This window comes from Phaseolus vulgaris, chromosome 3 (genome assembly GCF_051622355.1).
Source record: "Phaseolus vulgaris cultivar YP4 chromosome 3, ASM5162235v1, whole genome shotgun sequence".
Classification (NCBI taxonomy): Eukaryota; Viridiplantae; Streptophyta; class Magnoliopsida; order Fabales; family Fabaceae; genus Phaseolus; species Phaseolus vulgaris.
The window spans coordinates 18,447,149-18,465,120 of record NC_143500.1 but is presented as its reverse complement, the minus strand read 5'-3'; the positions used below and the strand labels follow the sequence as shown (position 1 = coordinate 18,465,120).

Here is a 17,972-nt window from a genome sequence, read left to right as displayed (position 1 = left end):
TGCACCTGGAACACCACACACCTCAAGTTATATTACAGTTAAAGCTTTTTAAGTAAAAACGAACATGAAGAGATTTACAAGCTTTCTGTTAAAACAGTTTGAAGGGGGCACTCTTTTTTCCCTAAGGAGGGTTTTTAATGAGGCCACCCAATAAAGAAGAGTTTTCAAAGTTTAAAGCTTCTAAGATTGCATGCTTGTTGTTTCGAAAGTTTTGGAAAAAAGACCTTATCACTCGTACGTGATTCAAGGCAAGTTTAAAGTTATGTTGCATGCTTTCTAAGTAAAAGTTTTAAAGTCCCCATCGTTCTTCGGCGATTGGTGGCATCAGTTAAAGTTTTAATGTCCTCATCGTCTTTCGGCGATCGGAGGCACCAGCGATGACTAAAGACCTCAGCGCTCTCGTACGTTTTGAGGCAAGAAAAGAAAAATACCTCCTCGCCCTCGAGCGAGTGCAGGCGAGAAAGAGAAAAAGTCCTCAGTGCATCCAGGGGGAGGAGATGTACACCCTGGGCAAGTTGAGGCACCAGAAAAAGTCCTTCTCGTCGTTGAGCGAGTTCAGGCAAGAAAAAGTCCTTCTCGCCGTTGAGCGAGTTCAGGCAAGAAAAAGTCCTTCTCGCCGTTGAGCGAGTTCAGGCAAGATAAAGTCCTTCTTGCCGTTGAGCGAGTTCAGGCGAGATAAAGTCCTTCTCGCCATTGAGCGAGTTCAGGCAGGTCAGGCAGGATAAAGTCCTTCTCGCCGTTGAGCGAGTTCAGGCGAGAAAAAGTCCTTCTCACCTCAGAGTGAGTTCAGGCAAGATGAACTGAAAAGTCAGGGGTGTTCGTGACCTTAAACGGCGGGAAGGGAAGGAAAACGCCTTTCCCCCTTTAAGTGAAACATCAATATTGACTTAGTAAGACCAGAGAAAACTTCCACGCTTGTAGGCGGTGTGAGGGCAGATAAAATCCTTCTCGTCCTGAACGAGTTCAGGTATGGCGTGAAGGGTGAAAGAGGTTTAAGAGATAGCTAAGGTAGGTTCAAAGAGAACACCTTGCTATCCAGTTCTTTGTTCTGAAACTCAGGGAGGTAGAGAAGGATCCGAAAGGCACCTCTACCCCCCAGATGAGGGAACAATAGTCAAGCGATGAAGGCAAAGAAAGCTTACATCGCCAGGACCCTATGGCGATCAGAAGAATTCCAAGCGATGACGAGGGTAAAGGCTAGCCTTGCCGGGCAGATCAGGTAAACTGTATTGTGATACAAGTTTAAGTTAAAACCTGCTGCCTAGTAAGTAACTTATTGCCTTAAGTTTGTAAGTTGTGTTAAATGTCATCATTTGAGAGTTAATAGTTGCTCAAATTTTACTTTGAGTTAACAGTTTGATAAATTGTTATAAGATTAACAGTTTGTTCAAGTTCAAAGCAGTGAGTGAATGGTTAAGCCCGAGGAATCGCTAAGTTAATTTGTTTAAGCGAGTTCTACCGGTTATGTCACACAGCGAGTAAGAGGCGTTTGAGGCACGATATTAGAAAACAACATCTTAAGCAGAAGGAGTTATATAAAGCAATGTCAGTTCAAGTACATACGAAGAAGAATTACATATAAAGTTCTTACAAACAGAAATAAGCACCAAGTTTCAAAAAACAAGATGATGGAGGGAGGCGATTAATCTTCAGAGGGCACGATCTTCCCATCCACCACCTCGTTGCAGATTGATACCATGGAGAGATCGAGCTCGGGATATTGGCACGAGACTTGCTCCAAAGCGGCGTCGAACCCGGCGGAAATGACTTGGGCGGAGCTTTGCTCGAGCTCTTGAGCTTGTTTCTTCAGCTCTTCGGTTTCTTCACGAGCCCGAGCAAGTTTCTCAGCAGCCTTTTTGTTTTCCTCCTGAGCCTGGGCCAGCTCTGCAGCGATCTTCGTGGCCTCCTCTCGAGCTTTGGCGAGCTCAGCCACAGTGTCGTCCCTCTCCTTTTCTACTTTCCCGAGGAGCACCTCCCGATCTGCTGACCTCTTTTCAAGGTTTTCCACCTTGGTTGTCCGCTTTCATTGCAGCCTCCAAGTTGGCCACCTTGAGCCTGTAAGGTACAAGCTTGCTCTCCAGCTCGATTTTCTCTTGGGTTTGGAGGTGCAGTTTTTGGCGCAGATCGGAGGCCTCCTTGCGTGCGCCTCTTAGTTCAGCATCCATGGCGTCTTCCATCCTTGAATGGTCAATTTCCGCCATCATCAGGTTGCAAGAGAGCTTCTCCGCCTACATCCTTATCAGGCGGTTTGACTCCTTAAGCGCTGCATTCTCACCTTGGAGCTTCTTGTTCGAGTCCTTCACAGCCTTCGATATTATTGAGGGGAGATCCTCTGCCATCATCTTCATCTTGGCTGTGAAGGGTCCCCAGATCTCTTCGATGGAGGGGGGAAGGCTTGAAGTTGTTGCTGGTGGAGGTGCTGGAGGAGCTTGGTGCTGACTTTCACCACCACCCTCTTGAGTTTGAAGGGCGAGGGGGGCTTCTTGGCGTGGTGGTGAAGTCGGAGACTCAGTTATTAAAATTGGCGAGTTATGGCCACCCTCATCTCCTCCTGGTGCAGCCCCAGCGATAGAGGTGGTTGAAGGAGGACCCTCTCCAGTAGATACAAATGGCGTGGAGGCGCTTGGAGGGTTCTCAATGAAGTTTGGGTCGCTGCTTTCAACCACGGGGGGTGCGACGGCCAAGGGAGTTGCTTGGACTGGTTGTGTTGGAGCTGGAGGTGAGGGCGGTGTTGGAATTGGGAGTGCAGGTGGTGAAGAGGGAGCCACCCTTGTTCTTTTGGTGACAAGGCCATCCTCAGTCACCTCGTCATCTTCTTCTTCTTCTTGTACTACTTGAGGAGTTTTCCTCTTTGGCTTCCTCAAGACAAGTTTTTTTCTTTGTGGGGCGGGTAGTGCCCCCAAAGGAGTTGGACCTTTGGGAGGAGTTCTGCCCTGAGCAACGGCGATCTCCACTACCGAGTTGGGCACGGTTTGGGAGCCCGTCGCCAGCTTGTGAGATCGGGCGATCGCCCTCAGTTCAGCTAGTTTACCTTTTCCCAACATGAAGTCTGCACAGGTAGAAAATAGATGAGTAAGCACAAAAGCAGAAGCAAGATATACAAGTATATGCACGCAGGAATAACGCAAGCAAGTGGCACATGGATTCAAAATCAAGACCAATACAGAACAAGCAGAACGCCAAAAGGATGGAATGGTAGGAACGCTAAGTTAGTTCCAACAAAAAACAAGAGTCTTGGTGCTGGGGTAGGGGCTGACCTATGTGAGCTTCAAGTTGGCCCTCGGAGAACTCGAAGGAGATGATTGAGGCGGTCACCAGGCTTGTGTCATAGTCGCCGTATGTGAGTTTAGGCGACCAAGTGATCAGAGACCGCCGAAAGAGGGACATCGCCGAAAGATCAGAAAGGCTTGCTTAGGGCCTTCAGAGGGTACGAGTACGAAGGACAAAGTTATCAGATGATCACTCCCTAGCCAGAGGTTGAGGCAAGGGAACAGCTTACCAGAACATGCACGATGAGCAAGTAAAGCAGATCGTGATAGCGGCAGGCGAGACCACAGAGAAGGTGTGCATGGTGACACCCCGTGCTCGCCACTAGAAGAGATCACGCTCCAAGGCAGCTATGCACCGAGTTACTCCTCGCATGGGTAACTTAGTCGAACAGCCTGAAGAGTAGAAGTAACGCTCAAGTAGAAGACGCTCCAGATGATGACACGTGTACAGCTGGATGCGAGCCACGTGTCCAGAGGTGTAGCCGTCAGGAGAGAGAAAATGCACAGGTATATAAGGAACTCTTAACAGATTCTGAGGTACGCGCGTTTAGAACACTTCTTTACGCTTTGAGAACACTGGAGTACGCTGAGAGAGATTTTGCACGATTCCTTGAGTTTTAGCTTTCCTCTCTTAGAGTTTTCGTGATTCTGTCACTGACTTGAGTGTCGGAGCGCGATCGGCCGCAGCAGCGCCACTCTGTCTTTTTCAGGTTCTTAAGGAGAATCGAGGTGTGAAGGAGGGAAGCTAGCGTGGTGCAAAGCCGATCCAGAGAGATACCTTTGACGTGGCAAGATTCTTGCGTTTTGGTCAACCGGAAGGATCAGTTAACATAAAACATAATTGGCTAATTGAGAAAAGGGGTATATAAAACCACCTCAAGTTGAGATTGTATTGGAGGCAGTCACACAATAATCGGAAAATACCAAACAGCTATCTCTTACTGTAAAGCAAGTCTCAGGATATTATGTAAACACACGAGACTTACATGTCCTGGGGCAATGTTGAATCCTCAGTACTTGTGTACAAAAATAAGGAACCCCAAATTTCAGTACTTAGAAACTTTAGGGAGACCAAATCATTCTACTCATTTGTTACAGCAAATATGTCAACACATATACCTGCTTGAACAGCAACAGCAGCCTGTAATACATATGTCAATTCTTTTACTTCTAAAAAATGGGAGACAGGAATAGCAACATCATAACTTAAATACCAGATCTTTATAGAAGGGTGTCTGCTCTGGGAGTAAAGCACGATCTGCATCCTTCCTTTGCTTTCATATTGCTCACCATATCGTCTTGTGTCCATAATCAGGGGATCAGACAAGAAGACAAAGACTCTAGCTGCAGTTCTCAGAAGAAATAATATCTTCTTAAAGCGTTTTAAATATAGAAGATTAAACATTAAAGAATCACACTAACAAAAGTCATAAATGGCAAGTTTTGTATTTGTCCATTCAAACCTAAAGCAAAAGTATTCCCATATTCAGATGCAAGGAAATTGCATAGAGCTTCCATTGCTATCCCTAAACCACGCCCACCTATCAGAACACCATCCAATCCTTGACCTGCTGCCGTGGTTCTCTCCCATGAAGTTGTTGGTCTAAGTGTTTCAAGTGCAGATGCAATGGTGTGGTCAACATAATACCTTCCAGAGCAGCCAGCAGTGCACTTTTGGTAAGTTCTAGAAACTCCTCAGAAGCTGCAGTATAACCGAAAACATTTTTCTCGATTACAAAATGACAGTGATAAAGAAGACACATCTGTATATTTAGGAAATTAATCAAGTTTTAAAGAACACTGTGAAGGAAACAAATGCCAGAATAGAATAACAAACATGCAAATCAGGCACATCTATCTTCACCTTAATCATTGCATCACATCCTTCTATACAGAATCAAAAGGACCAGAAATAGGAAGAAATGGGTAGAATGACTTAATAAGGGGAAAGGATCAAAACCAAATGATGGAGGAGGGCCAAGCACACCTACCCAAGGAAGCCAAGGCACAAGCCAAGGAGAGCGTCTAGACCAAGACCAAGACCAAAGTGAGCGTCTAGGACGTGAAAGTAAGCGTCTAGGACGTGAAGGTGAGCGGCTATCCATGGAGCTAGACCGTCTAGGACCCCTTACAAGATCAATGGCCAAACATATTCAAACACAAGCAAATGAGGCCACGGATGGAAGAGAGAAGGCTTTGTATATGTTTGCATAAAGGCCCATTGGGGGTACTTAGTAGATAGGATAGTGTAGGAAGCATTTTTTATGGAAACCTTCTAGAATCTAGGGTAGTGTATGGCCGGTCATGGCACCTTAGATTTAGATTTAATTTTTGGTTTTATTTTCTTTAGAAAGGTGGCTTAACATTTACGTCCACCTAGCCTATAAATAGGGAGGCTATTTCATTGTATTTATCAAGTTTTATTGAGTATTGTTATGCTGCCCATTTTGTGCACTAGCTATACTTCTCCTAGAAATCTAGGCTATAAACTTCACTTCCTTCACCTTTCTTCATAGAGCTGGCCGAACCTCTCTAGTTCATACTCATCATGCACCTTCAAAGCCATCACAACTCCTAGGAGGGCTTTGTTTCACTCACCCATTGCTTCCGCATCCATTTTACTACTTTGATTCAAGAAGAACACATGAAATGCCATCATTTGGTATCATGAGCTATTGGTTCTTCAAGATGAGTAGCTTGTCTTTTTAATTTCAGTTCTTCTTTATTTTCATCTTTGTCATTTCAATTCCTTACTTGTCTTGCTGTTTTTATATTTTAATTTGTTCTTGGTGTGCTTTGTGGAAGATCCAACCTAAGCACTCTTGTTCATTTGATCTTGAACAAGTTCTTGTGCAATTTGTGATAGGATTCCATACACCTTTGTGTTGCTATTTTTATTTTAGGCTTTGAGTCTTTATTGCTTTCATTATTTTGCTTCATATTATGCTTTGAGTCTTTAAATTTCTGAATCTATACATGTTTTGTCAAGTCATGTTCATCCATATTGTCATCAATTCTTAGTAGTCCTATTTTTTTGGCTTGATTGTTTCTTGTTTTGGGTCTCTTTATATTGCTTTAATCTGCTGTTATTTTGATCCTTTGGTGCTTTTTATTTTTAGTTTGAGTTCATAATTGTGTCTTAGTTCATACACAATTTCCTTTCTCACATTTCCATTGTGTTAATTTTGGTTATCTTGCTGTTTTCTTCCAGTTTTCCAGATTTCCCCTGTAACACCTCTCTGTTCTGGGCTGTTTTCTACCCATAGGAAAATTCTGAATTTTTGGAAAATGCAAGTTTAAGGTGTTATAGAAAAGACAAAAAAAGAATGAGGTCAAAAGAAGCAACAGAAAAAAAATGATAAATCTCACAAAATCAGAGTGCGAATCTTGAGCGTTACAACTGGCCTAACTGCACACCAAATTTGCAAAAATTATTAAAAAAAAATGGTGCATGCGTTTTAGGTGATTCCAAAGCCAAAATTTAGCTAAGATCCTGAATTTTCTTGTATCCAAATTTCAGAAACAAATCTTACAATTACAGCTCAGCATAAATTGGGGAACAAAACTGTTTTCTGGCCCACAACATTTTCCAGTGGTGCTGTTTTTTTTTATTTGGTCATCTAATCTAGTGCTTTTCTTTAGGAATTCCTTTTGTGTGCCAACTTTATTGAGTACCTTTAATTTCTTGAATCTCTTTCTAAGTTGTCATATTATAAATCCTTTTGGTGGTACTGTTTTCTTTCAATTAAATTTGTTTCTTGCTTTTGTTCCTTGACCTCTCTTTTTGGGTGCTGGAATTTAATTCTCTCTTGGTGCTTATGTGCATGGAAATTGACTTGGTTTAAGGTTAAGCCCTTGTGAATAGGTGCTGGAAATTGGAGAATTAAAGCCAACTTTCTAAGGAGGAGTCAAAGCTAAGGCCGAAACAAGCTTTCTTGATTGAAACAAACACTACAAACACCTAGAAGATCAACAATCAAGACAACAAAGAAAGTGCACTAACCAAAAAAAGGAACAACAAAGGGGGTTTTCTTATCTCCTTTACAACTTGGTTTATTGTTAATTACCTCTTTTAAATTACGTTTTAGACGGTGAGTGTGTCTTCAAGGGCTCAAAGCGTCCAAGAAGCCTCACCTAGGGCCGAATAGCATAGTCATTTTGCTTAGTAATTTGTTGCTTGTTTGAACTTGTATTTCTTTTGTTTTGGTAGAAACGTTTTGCATGTTTAGTATTGTTTAAATTTGTGCTATACCGACTAGTTTGCTGCATATCTAGCTTACATAAGTTTTCTTGCTTTTTGATTTCTCAACTTCTTGTGTTTTAAGTGTTCTACTAAGAGAAAATTTTGTGTGAAGTCATTGGAGGAAAAGTTTTTGGCAAGGAAAAGGCTTGGTACTTAAGTAGTCCATTGTGACTCACCTCCCTTACCTGGAAAACTCCCTTCTCTAACTTTCCTAAACTTTCTCCAAGTAAAACACCTATATACACAAAGTTTTAGCCATGTCTTCTTCTTCTCATTCTCCAAAGTCTATAGAAAGTGAAGTAAAATCTTTGAAAACTCTTTTAAAAGAAGTATCCCAAGCGGTACAATTAATATCTTTTAGACAATTGGAGAATGAGAACAAAATCAATGAGTTGGCTAAAGCTCAAGAAGAGAAGTCCCAAAAATCACAAAAATCAAAAAAAACTCATGTATCACATTCTCAAAGTATTGAGTCTCTAGGGGAGGGAAGCCGTAGAATCAATGATTATTACCAACCACCCCCTAGAAGAACTAGGCAAAGGGAACAAGAGGTGCCAAGGGAAACAAGAGTAGACCTACCTCATTTCCATGGAAAGGAAAATGTAGAAGTATATCTAGATTGGGAGATGAAGGTAGAGCAACTTTTTGCTTGCCATAGGGTAAGTGAGGAACGAAAAGTACCCTTAGCCACCCTTAGTTTCCAAGGGAATGCCATGTATTGGTGGACCTCTCTCGAAAGAGATAGACGTCTTCATAGGGAACCTTCCATTACATATTGGAATGACCTTAGGGGAGCCCTAAGACGTCGACATATACCCTCTTACTACCATAGGGAGTTGATGGACAAGCTCCAAAGACTCCAACAAAGAAATATGAGCGTAGAGGAGTATAGACAAAAGATGGAGCTCTATATGATGAGAGCCTCTATTAGAGAGGAAGAGGAAACCACCATTGCTAGGTTCCTTAGTGGCCTATCACTTGAGATAAGAGATAGAGTAGAGCTCTTACCTTATCAAGACTTGAATGATTTGGTTCAACTTTGCATTAAAGTTGAGCAACAAAACTTGCACAAAACCTCAAGTCAAAAGGTGAGCCCCTATTCTAGCTTTTATCCCAAGAAAGAGTTTAGAAGGGAGGGTAGTACATCCAAGGATAAACCAAAAGAGCCTACCAAGCCCTTCACCAAAGAAACCTCAACCCCACCCATCCGAGCTAGAGATGTCAAGTGTTTTAAGTGCTATGGTAGGGGGCATGTGCAAGCACAATGTCCAAACCAAAGGACTTTGTTTTTAAAAGGTGTAGACGAGTACACTAGTGGCGAGGATGAGCCTAGTGAGAAAGAGGAAGGGGGAGAGGATGAGAGGGTAGATCCACTAGAGGGAGAATTGCTTATGATTAGGAGAACCCTCAATAATCACCCTAGCACATCCATGGAAACACAAAGGGAGAACATCTTTCATACAAGATGCAATGTTTTAGAAAATATATGTTCTCTCATTGTGGATAGTGGATCTAGTTGTAATTGTTGTAGTGTTAGGATGGTTGAAAAGCTTAAGCTACAAGTAGTTCCTCACCCAAAACCTTACAAACTTCAATGGCTTAATGAAAATGGGGAACTACATGTAGACAAGCAAGTGGAAATCAAGTTTTCCATTGGGAACTACAAAGACAAAGTTTTATGTGATGTAGTGCCTATGGAAGCTTGCCATATCTTATTAGGGAGGCCATGGCAATTTGACAAGAAAACCTTGCATGATGGTCTCACTAACGAGATTTCCTTCACCCATAAATATAAGAAGTTTGTACTTAGTCCTTTACCACATTCTCAAGTGGTGAAAGACCAAATACAAATGAAACAAAAGAGGGATGAGGAAAACAAAAAAAAAAGAGCTAGAAAAAGAGAAAATCCTTAGGGATAGAAAGGCGTGGGAGAAGAGTGTTCCTTCCCACAAGGTTGCTCAACAAGAAAAACCTCTTGAAAATGTTTTTGAAAACTTGCTTCTTGTTGAACAACCAAGCCTTATCTTTTGTAAAGGAGCACTTACATGCACTACCACAAGTAGTGAACTCATGGTTTTACCTCCTCAAGTAGAAAACCTTTTGAGTGAATTTGAAGATCTATTCTCCCAAGAAGGACCCATTGGGCTTCCTCCTCTTAGGGGGATAGAACATCAAATTGACTTTATACCGGGGGCAAGCCTACCAAATAGGCCTGCTTATAGAACCAACCCCGAGGAAACAAAGGAGATAGAATCACAAGTTCAAGACTTGTTGGAGAAGGGTTGGGTTCAAAAGAGCCTAAGCCCTTGTGCTGTACCTGTCTTGTTGGTGCCAAAAAAAGATGGAAAATGGCGTATGTGTTGTGATTGTAGAGCAATCAACAACATCACCATCAAGTATAGGCATCCAATCCCAAGGCTTGATGATATGCTTGATGAATTGCATGGGTCAACTCTATTCTCTAAAATTGACCTTAAAAGTGGATATCACCAAATTCGAATCAAGGAGGGTGATGAGTGGAAAACCGCTTTTAAGACCAAATTTGGACTATACGAGTGGTTGGTGATGCCCTTTGGGCTTACTAATGCTCCAAGCACATTCATGAGGCTTATGAATCACACCTTGAGGGATTGTATAGGTAAATATGTAGTAGTTTACTTTGATGATATCTTAGTCTATAGTAAAAGCCTAGAAGACCATCTAAGTCACCTTAGGGAAGTTCTTCTAGTTCTTAGGAAAAATAGTCTTTTTGCCAATAGGGATAAGTGTACCTTTTGTGTAGATAGTGTAGTTTTCTTAGGTTTCATAGTTAACAAAAAGGGGGTGCATGTAGATCCCGAGAAAATCAAAGCCATCCGCGAGTGGCCAACTCCACAAAATGTAAGTGATGTAAGAAGTTTTCATGGGTTAGCTAGCTTCTATAGAAGGTTTGTCCCTAATTTTTCTAGTCTAGCTTCTCCTTTGAATGAACTTGTGAAAAAAGATGTTGCATTTTGCTGGAATGAAAAGCATGAGCAAGCCTTTCAAAGGCTCAAAGCTCAACTCACCAATGCGCCCATTCTATCTCTTCCAAATTTTTCCAAAACTTTTGAGATAGAGTGTGATGCATCGGGGGTAGGCATAGGTGCGGTTTTGTTGCAAGGAGGACACCCCATTGCTTATTTTAGTGAAAAACTCCATGGTGCCACCCTCAACTACCCCACCTATGACAAAGAGCTCTATGCTCTTGTGCGAGCCCTAAAGACTTGGGAACACTACCTTGTGTCCAAAGAATTTGTTATCCATAGTGATCACGAGTCTTTAAAATATTTAAAGGGCCAACACAAGCTCAACAAGAGACATGCTAAATGGATGGAATTTCTTGAACAATTTCCTTATGTAATCAAATACAAGAAAGGAAGCACCAATATAGTGGTCGATGCTCTTTCAAGACGGCACACTCTCTTTTCAAAACTAGGTGCCCAAATTCTTGGATTTGACCACATAAGAGAGCTTTACCAAGAAGATCAAGAACTCTCATCCATCTATGCCCAATGTCTACATAGAGCGCAAGGAGGTTACTATGTGTCCGAGGGATATCTTTTTAAAGAAGGAAAACTTTGCATTCCCCAAGGAACACATAGAAAACTCCTTGTCAAAGAATCACATGAAGGGGGACTCATGGGCCATTTTGGAGTTGATAAAACTCTAGATCTTTTAAAAGCAAAATTTTGTTGGCCACACATGAGGAAAGATGTCCAACGACATTGTTCTAGATGTATCTCATGTTTAAAAGCAAAGTCTAGAACAATGCCGCATGGACTCTACACCCCTTTGCCGATTGCAAATGCTCCTTGGGAAGACATTAGCATGGATTTCATTTTAGGACTTCCTAGGACTGCAAGAGGCCATGACTCTATCTTTGTGGTAGTGGACCGTTTTAGCAAAATGTCCCACTTTATTCCATGCCACAAAGTGGATGATGCTCAAAATATTTCTAAACTCTTCTTTAGAGAAGTGGTGAGACTCCATGGTCTCCCTAGAAGTATAGTGTCCGATCGAGATCCCAAGTTTATAAGCCACTTTTGGAAAACTCTTTGGGGTAAACTTGGAACAAGACTACAATTTTCAACTTCTTGTCATCCTCAAACGGATGGTCAAACCGAAGTAGTCAATAGATCTCTTGGAACTATGCTTAGGGCTATCATGAAGGGAAGCCACAAATCTTGGGATGAGTACCTTCCCCACATTGAATTTGCTTACAATAGAGTAGTTCACAAGACTACTAATGCTTCTCCTTTTGAGGTAGTATATGGTTTTAATCCTCTCACGCCCATGGATTTGATACCCCTTCCTAATCCACAAGATTTTGTGCATAAGGAAGGAGTAATCAAAGCTGATTTTATCAAGCAAATGCATGAGAAGATTAAAATTCAAATACAACAACAAAATGAGAAGTACACAAAATACAACAACAAAGGGAAGAGAGAAATAATTTTTGAGGAAGGAGACTTAGTTTGGCTTCACCTTCGCAAAGATAGATTTCCAACTCAAAGGAAGTCCAAACTAAGTCCCCGAGGTGATGGACCTTTCCAAGTTCTCAAGCGAGTCAACAACAATGCTTATAAATTGGACCTACCTCTTGAATATGGAGTACATGACACTTTTAATGTAATTGATCTTTCTCCATTTGTAGGAACCAATGACGATGACGAGCTGGATTTGAGGACAAATCCTTTCCAAGGGGGAGGGGATGATGGAGGAGGGCCAAGCACACCTACCCAAGGAAGCCAAGGCACAAGCCAAGGAGAGCGTCTAGACCAAGACCAAGACCAAAGTGAGCGTCTAGGACGTGAAAGTAAGCGTCTAGGACGTGAAGGTGAGCGGCTATCCATGGAGCTAGACCGTCTAGGACCCCTTACAAGATCAATGGCCAAACATATTCAAACACAAGCAAATGAGGCCACGGATGGAAGAGAGAAGGCTTTGTATATGTTTGCATAAAGGCCCATTGGGGGTACTTAGTAGATAGGATAGTGTAGGAAGCATTTTTGATGGAAACCTTCTAGAATCTAGGGTAGTGTATGGCCGGTCATGGCACCTTAGATTTAGATTTAATTTTTGGTTTTATTTTCTTTAGAAAGGTGGCTTAACATTTACGTCCACCTAGCCTATAAATAGGGAGGCTATTTCATTGTATTAAACAAGTTTTATTGAGTATTGTTATGCTGCCCATTTTGTGCACTAGCTATACTTCTCCTAGAAATCTAGGCTATAAACTTCACTTCCTTCACCTTTCTTCATAGAGCTGGCCGAACCTCTCTAGTTCATACTCATCATGCACCTTCAAAGCCATCACAACTCCTAGGAGGGCTTTGTTTCACTCACCCATTGCTTCCGCATCCATTTTACTACTTTGATTCAAGAAGAACACATGAAATGCCATCACCAAAGGTCATTTATGCAATCACAACCTTCTCATTCAAACAAAAGTTAGTCCAGAAAACACAGCCACCGAAACAGTTCCAAACCCTATAAGTCTAACTTGCAGCAATCATGGCCAGTAACACTAAAAAAACATTGGCCATGTAATCTAATAATCATTCACGATATCTAGACACAAGATCCATGTGTTTTGAATTTGCGTCTCATTCTCCAATCGGTTAGATAAAATTAATATAGAAAAAAATATTTATCGACGGTCTCAACTCTTAAATAAGGGAACAGGAGATAATATCAGAACCATGTGGAAACTAGACATATAAAAGTTATTATCGCCATAAGCAACATAGCCTACAGAATTATAAGTAAAATGCCATACTGCTCTCACACAAAATTCTTAGGCTCCACCAGGTCCTAGTCAGAGAACCCAAAGCAAAACTCACAATCAGTAGCATACCATAAACTCCTGATCAATTAACCTCACCGAACCATCCAATTGTCAAAATCCAGTTCCAATTATCACAATTAGCAAATCAATAAGCCGTGAGATGTTAGGAGACTTACAGGACAACTCAACAGCAACAACATATACCGGACATGCCAGCATTGCCGATTCCTCTGTAACAGTTCCAATCAAAACAGTCAAATATGAAAAACATGCACAAAAGCAATCCAATTCAACAACGATGAACCAAAATCGAAAAGTAAATTTCATAATTACGCGTAGGCAATGCGAGATCTACGAAAGAGGACATAATCTCGGCACAGGACTGAGGGCTAAAGTAGCGTTCGATGGCGTCGGAGGAGAGGCCATTGAGGTTGCCGCAGAGGGAGCAAGACTAGAACCATTGCTCGAGCTTGCAGTAGGTGTTGAAGTAGGCCCAGCAGTTCTCGCAACGCGGTAATGAAGAAATGAAGAAAAGGAAAACTTGTTTTAATTCAGAAGGATAATTAGTTGGAAATGACATATTTTTGAAAGAAAATTGAAGCGGTTAGTCAAATGACGTATTATACTGAAATTTGTGGCGGTTATTAATAACCGCCATATTAAAACCGCCACTTTTTACATGATTTTTTGTAGTGATAGTACTAGAATAGATGAAGAAAACCAAAAAACAGTACTACTGGAGTTTATGTAAAAACTGTGTGTGACTTAAAATATTTAACTGGAACTGGATAAAGCAAACTGGAATTTTAAATTTAAACCACTGAAAATTCAAGATGTTAGCTCAAAATAGGTACTGGAATCACATAAAAAACAGTGCACCAATTAATTGTAATAAATTTTTCAAAATCACTGCCACTCACCTTTTTTTCCCGCGCCAGAATTCCACTCTGTACATATTTGATTTATCATTTTTTTCGTACTTTGAATTTTGATACACTTATTTTTTTCACTCTTTTATAACACTTAAAACTACCAAAATCCAGAGTTTCAGAATTTTTATCCAACAGAATTAATTTCATAAGCAATTTTAGTAAGCACAAAAACTGGAAAACAGAGAAACCTATGCTGGAATTAAAAAACAGAATTAAGAAACTTCAAAGACACAAAAGAATTGATGTATAGAACTTGTATAGATCTAATACACAAGCATGAACTCAAAACTAAAAATAAAATGCACCAAAGGATCAAAAAACAGAAAAAGAAAACTGCACTCAAGGAAAAATCAAGCAACAAAAATGATCCTGCCTGTTGACCACAACGTTGGAACCTGCCTCGTCAAAGGATCGACTCGTGCACCGCTTCGAACCTCCGTCCTTCTTCAAGATCCACCTCAAGAACCTGCAAATGAACAGAGCGGCGCCGCTGCGGCCGATCGCACTCCAACGCCCAAGTCAGTGACCGAACCACCAAATACTAAGAGCAAAATCACTCAAGAAATCTCAAGGAACCGTGCAATGTCCTCTCTCACAGTAAGCTCTAGAACTCGCAAGCGTAAAGAGTATAATCTGAACGTGCGTACCTCAGAAAGTTCGTTGAGAACTCTTATATACCAGGTCACTTTCTCTCTCCTGGCAGTTACAGACCTGGACACGTGGCTCGCATCCAGCCGTACACGTGCCACCATCTAGAGCCTTCTTGACTTGGGCACTGCTTCTGACTCTCTTTTTGGCTAAGTTACTTATGCATGGTACTGCCCAGTGCATAGCTAACTTGGGAGCGCGATCTCTACTGGGATTGGCGAGTTAGGGTGCTCTCGTACACCTTCCCTGTGGTCTCGCCGGCCGCCTTCATAATCTGCACCACCTTCATCTTCGGCGATGTGCTTGTTCTGGCGATCTCCAATCACTTAGTCGCCTGAGTTTACAATCTGGCGACTTCATCTTCAACTGGGCGATCGCCTGGTATGCTGGAGATCGGAGCACGCCAACTTAATAACTGGCGACTACACGAGCCCCCCGACTTCCTTCCCTTCTGCGGATCTGGCGCCTTGTCAACACGCCTACACTGTAGCTTGGTGCCACGTCATCACTTCCGACTACCAGGGCGGTACAAAAAATTAGCCCAAAAAAAGTACTACATGGACTTGATGACAATTGAGGAAAAACATGACTAGACAAAACATGTATGGATTCAAAAATCAAAATGACACAAACACAATGATTTATACCAATTAAAACAGCAAGAAAGACTCAAAATAACACAAAAACATAATCACTTATCACAAAAACTGAATCAAAGTGTCAATCAACTCAAAAAAAAATTTGAACACAACCATAGCTCTAGATACCACATGATGTGAGTTGAATTGGCACAAGACAAGGTACAACACAATAAGGAGGCTTAAGGACAGTTCCATGGAGGACATTGCCTTCCAAATGAAGAGCCAAACTCATAAGAATTATGAGTGCCATATCCTTATACACAAATATAGGACGAAAATGGAAAGGAAAGCAAGATCAACACATGAACACAAGTAGAAACACAATATAGAACAATTAAACCGATTAAAAATAGAAACTAACACATATGAACTGATTGGAAGGAGAATTAAGGGCTGGAAATAAAAGGAAACACAAGAGAAGCAAGAACAAACGGTGGAAATTAAAAAACAACACCTAAAAAGACAAACTACCGATTGGAATTGCTAGAAACATGGAAATGGAGATGGAAGGAAGAAGGAACTTAATTGGATGAAGACTTGAAGGAGATGAACATGCCAATTGGATGGTGAAAGCTCCAAGATGATTGCTAGTTGCCGCCACTTGAAGCCCTCCAAAGCTCACAAGATAACACTTAGTGATAGAGATCAAATAAGAGAGGATTTTACTAATGGAGGAAGAGGTCATTCACCCAAACATTTGAAGTTCTTCCTTCTAGTCTTCTCAAAAATTAAAGAAGAATTAAAATAAAGAGAGGACCAAGCCTAAAGCCAAAAGAAGACTACAAGCTTTCAAGAATGGGCTTCAATTAATATCTCTCTTTATAGTTTCTTTTGTATAAATTTGTAAATAATATAGAAAAATGTTTAGGTAGGTGCTAAGAGGGAAACCTAAAGATACCTCTTGTGTAAAGCATCTTTAGATATTAGCTTTAGAAAAATCTAGAAGGTATCCCTTCAATTCTCCACTTTTGGCGCTAAAAGTGGAAGAGTTGCAAGGTAACCTTGGATAGCTTCCTTTGTAAGCTTTTTGTACACTCATTCACCCAAACATTTGAAGTTTTTCCTTCTAGTCTTCTCAAAAATTAAAGAAGAATTAAAATAAAGAGAGGACCAAGCCTAAAGCCAAAAGAAGACTACAAGCTTTCAAGAATGGACTTCAATTAATATCTCTCTTTATAGTTTCTTTTGTATAAATTTGTAAATAATACAGAAAAGTGTTTAGGTAAGTGCTAAGAAGGAAACCTAAACATATCTCTTGTGTAAAGCATCTTTAGATATTAGCTTTAGAAAAATCTAGAAGGTATCCCTTCTATTCTCCACTTTAGGCGCTAGAAGTGGAAGAGTTGCAAGGTAACCTTGGATAGCTTCCTTTGTAAGCTTCTTGTACACTCATGACCGGTCCTTCTCCTATAAAAGGAGGGCTTGAGTCTTTCTAATACAGATTTGATATTTTGAGTACAAAAATTCTCCCAAATTGATGACTGATTGAGAGACTTGTGTCTTCTCTTATTCTAGTCTTATCTTGAAAGCACTCTTAGAACCTCAAGTGGCAGCATCTACACTCATCTTGAAGCTTTGCATCCTTCAAGTGGCGCGTTCCTCTCCAAGCACTCCAACCACATAAGTTCTCTTCTCCTTTCCACCTTATTCATCCATTTCCATTCTCAAATAAACTCTAAAACATGTCTTAGGCTTTTCTAGTCATTATAATCGGTTCATTTGCATCTTTTCTTACTTTTGTTCAGTTCATTTGATTTCTAGCCTGTTTCAATCAGTTCATTAGCTTTCTATCATGTTTTTGTTTGGTTCATTTGATTTCTAGGTAGTTATAATCCGTTCATTTGCTTTCTTGTTCATTTTAATCGGTTCATTTGACATAAAATGGGTTTCCATGAGTTTTGGCTTGGTTGCTTATGATTTGGTGAGTTCTTGAGTGAAAGAACATTGATCCAATTCTAGAAAAGTGCCTAATCATATTCCAACTCAAGTTGAATCCATAACATGTCCTTGAAATATTTGTATCATGTTATTGGAATCATATCACTTAGTGAAGGAGATCAAATCTCTCACAATTCTCTCTCAATTTGAGTAGAGTTTCCTTTCTTCAACTTCTAAATTCTGAATTCACAATTCAAAAACTAGACTATTCAAAATTGGAGCCAAAACAAGTCACATGAGAAGTGTGACTTGCTTTCCTACTTTGGCACCTTCTAAAACTATATCTACACCTACTCTTTTGTCACATGGAAGGTGTGACTTTGTTTTGTACATTAGCACCCCTTATTTAATATCTACACCTCCCTTTTAAAGTTCTACTAAAAACTACACAAAAGAAATTACAAATAGAGACATCCAATGATGCTCATTTATTTAATGCTTGTGCCCTTGCTCTTATTATCTTCTGAGGCATGATGGATGTTCATGTGTTGG

At 40.8% G+C, this 17,972-nt stretch overlaps 1 long non-coding RNA gene across 1 annotated transcript; it reads right to left on the bottom strand.

Moving 5' to 3' along the window:
- Window positions 1-4,351: 4,351 nt before the first annotated feature.
- Window positions 4,352-13,992, bottom strand: LOC137806819 (uncharacterized). Its single transcript, XR_011080424.2, has 4 exons — window positions 13,655-13,992; window positions 4,733-4,971; window positions 4,484-4,613; window positions 4,352-4,410 (listed from the first exon to the last, which is right to left on the bottom strand). It is a non-coding gene; the product is annotated as an uncharacterized LOC137806819 (long non-coding RNA).
- Between the last annotated feature and the right edge of the window lie 3,980 nt (window positions 13,993-17,972).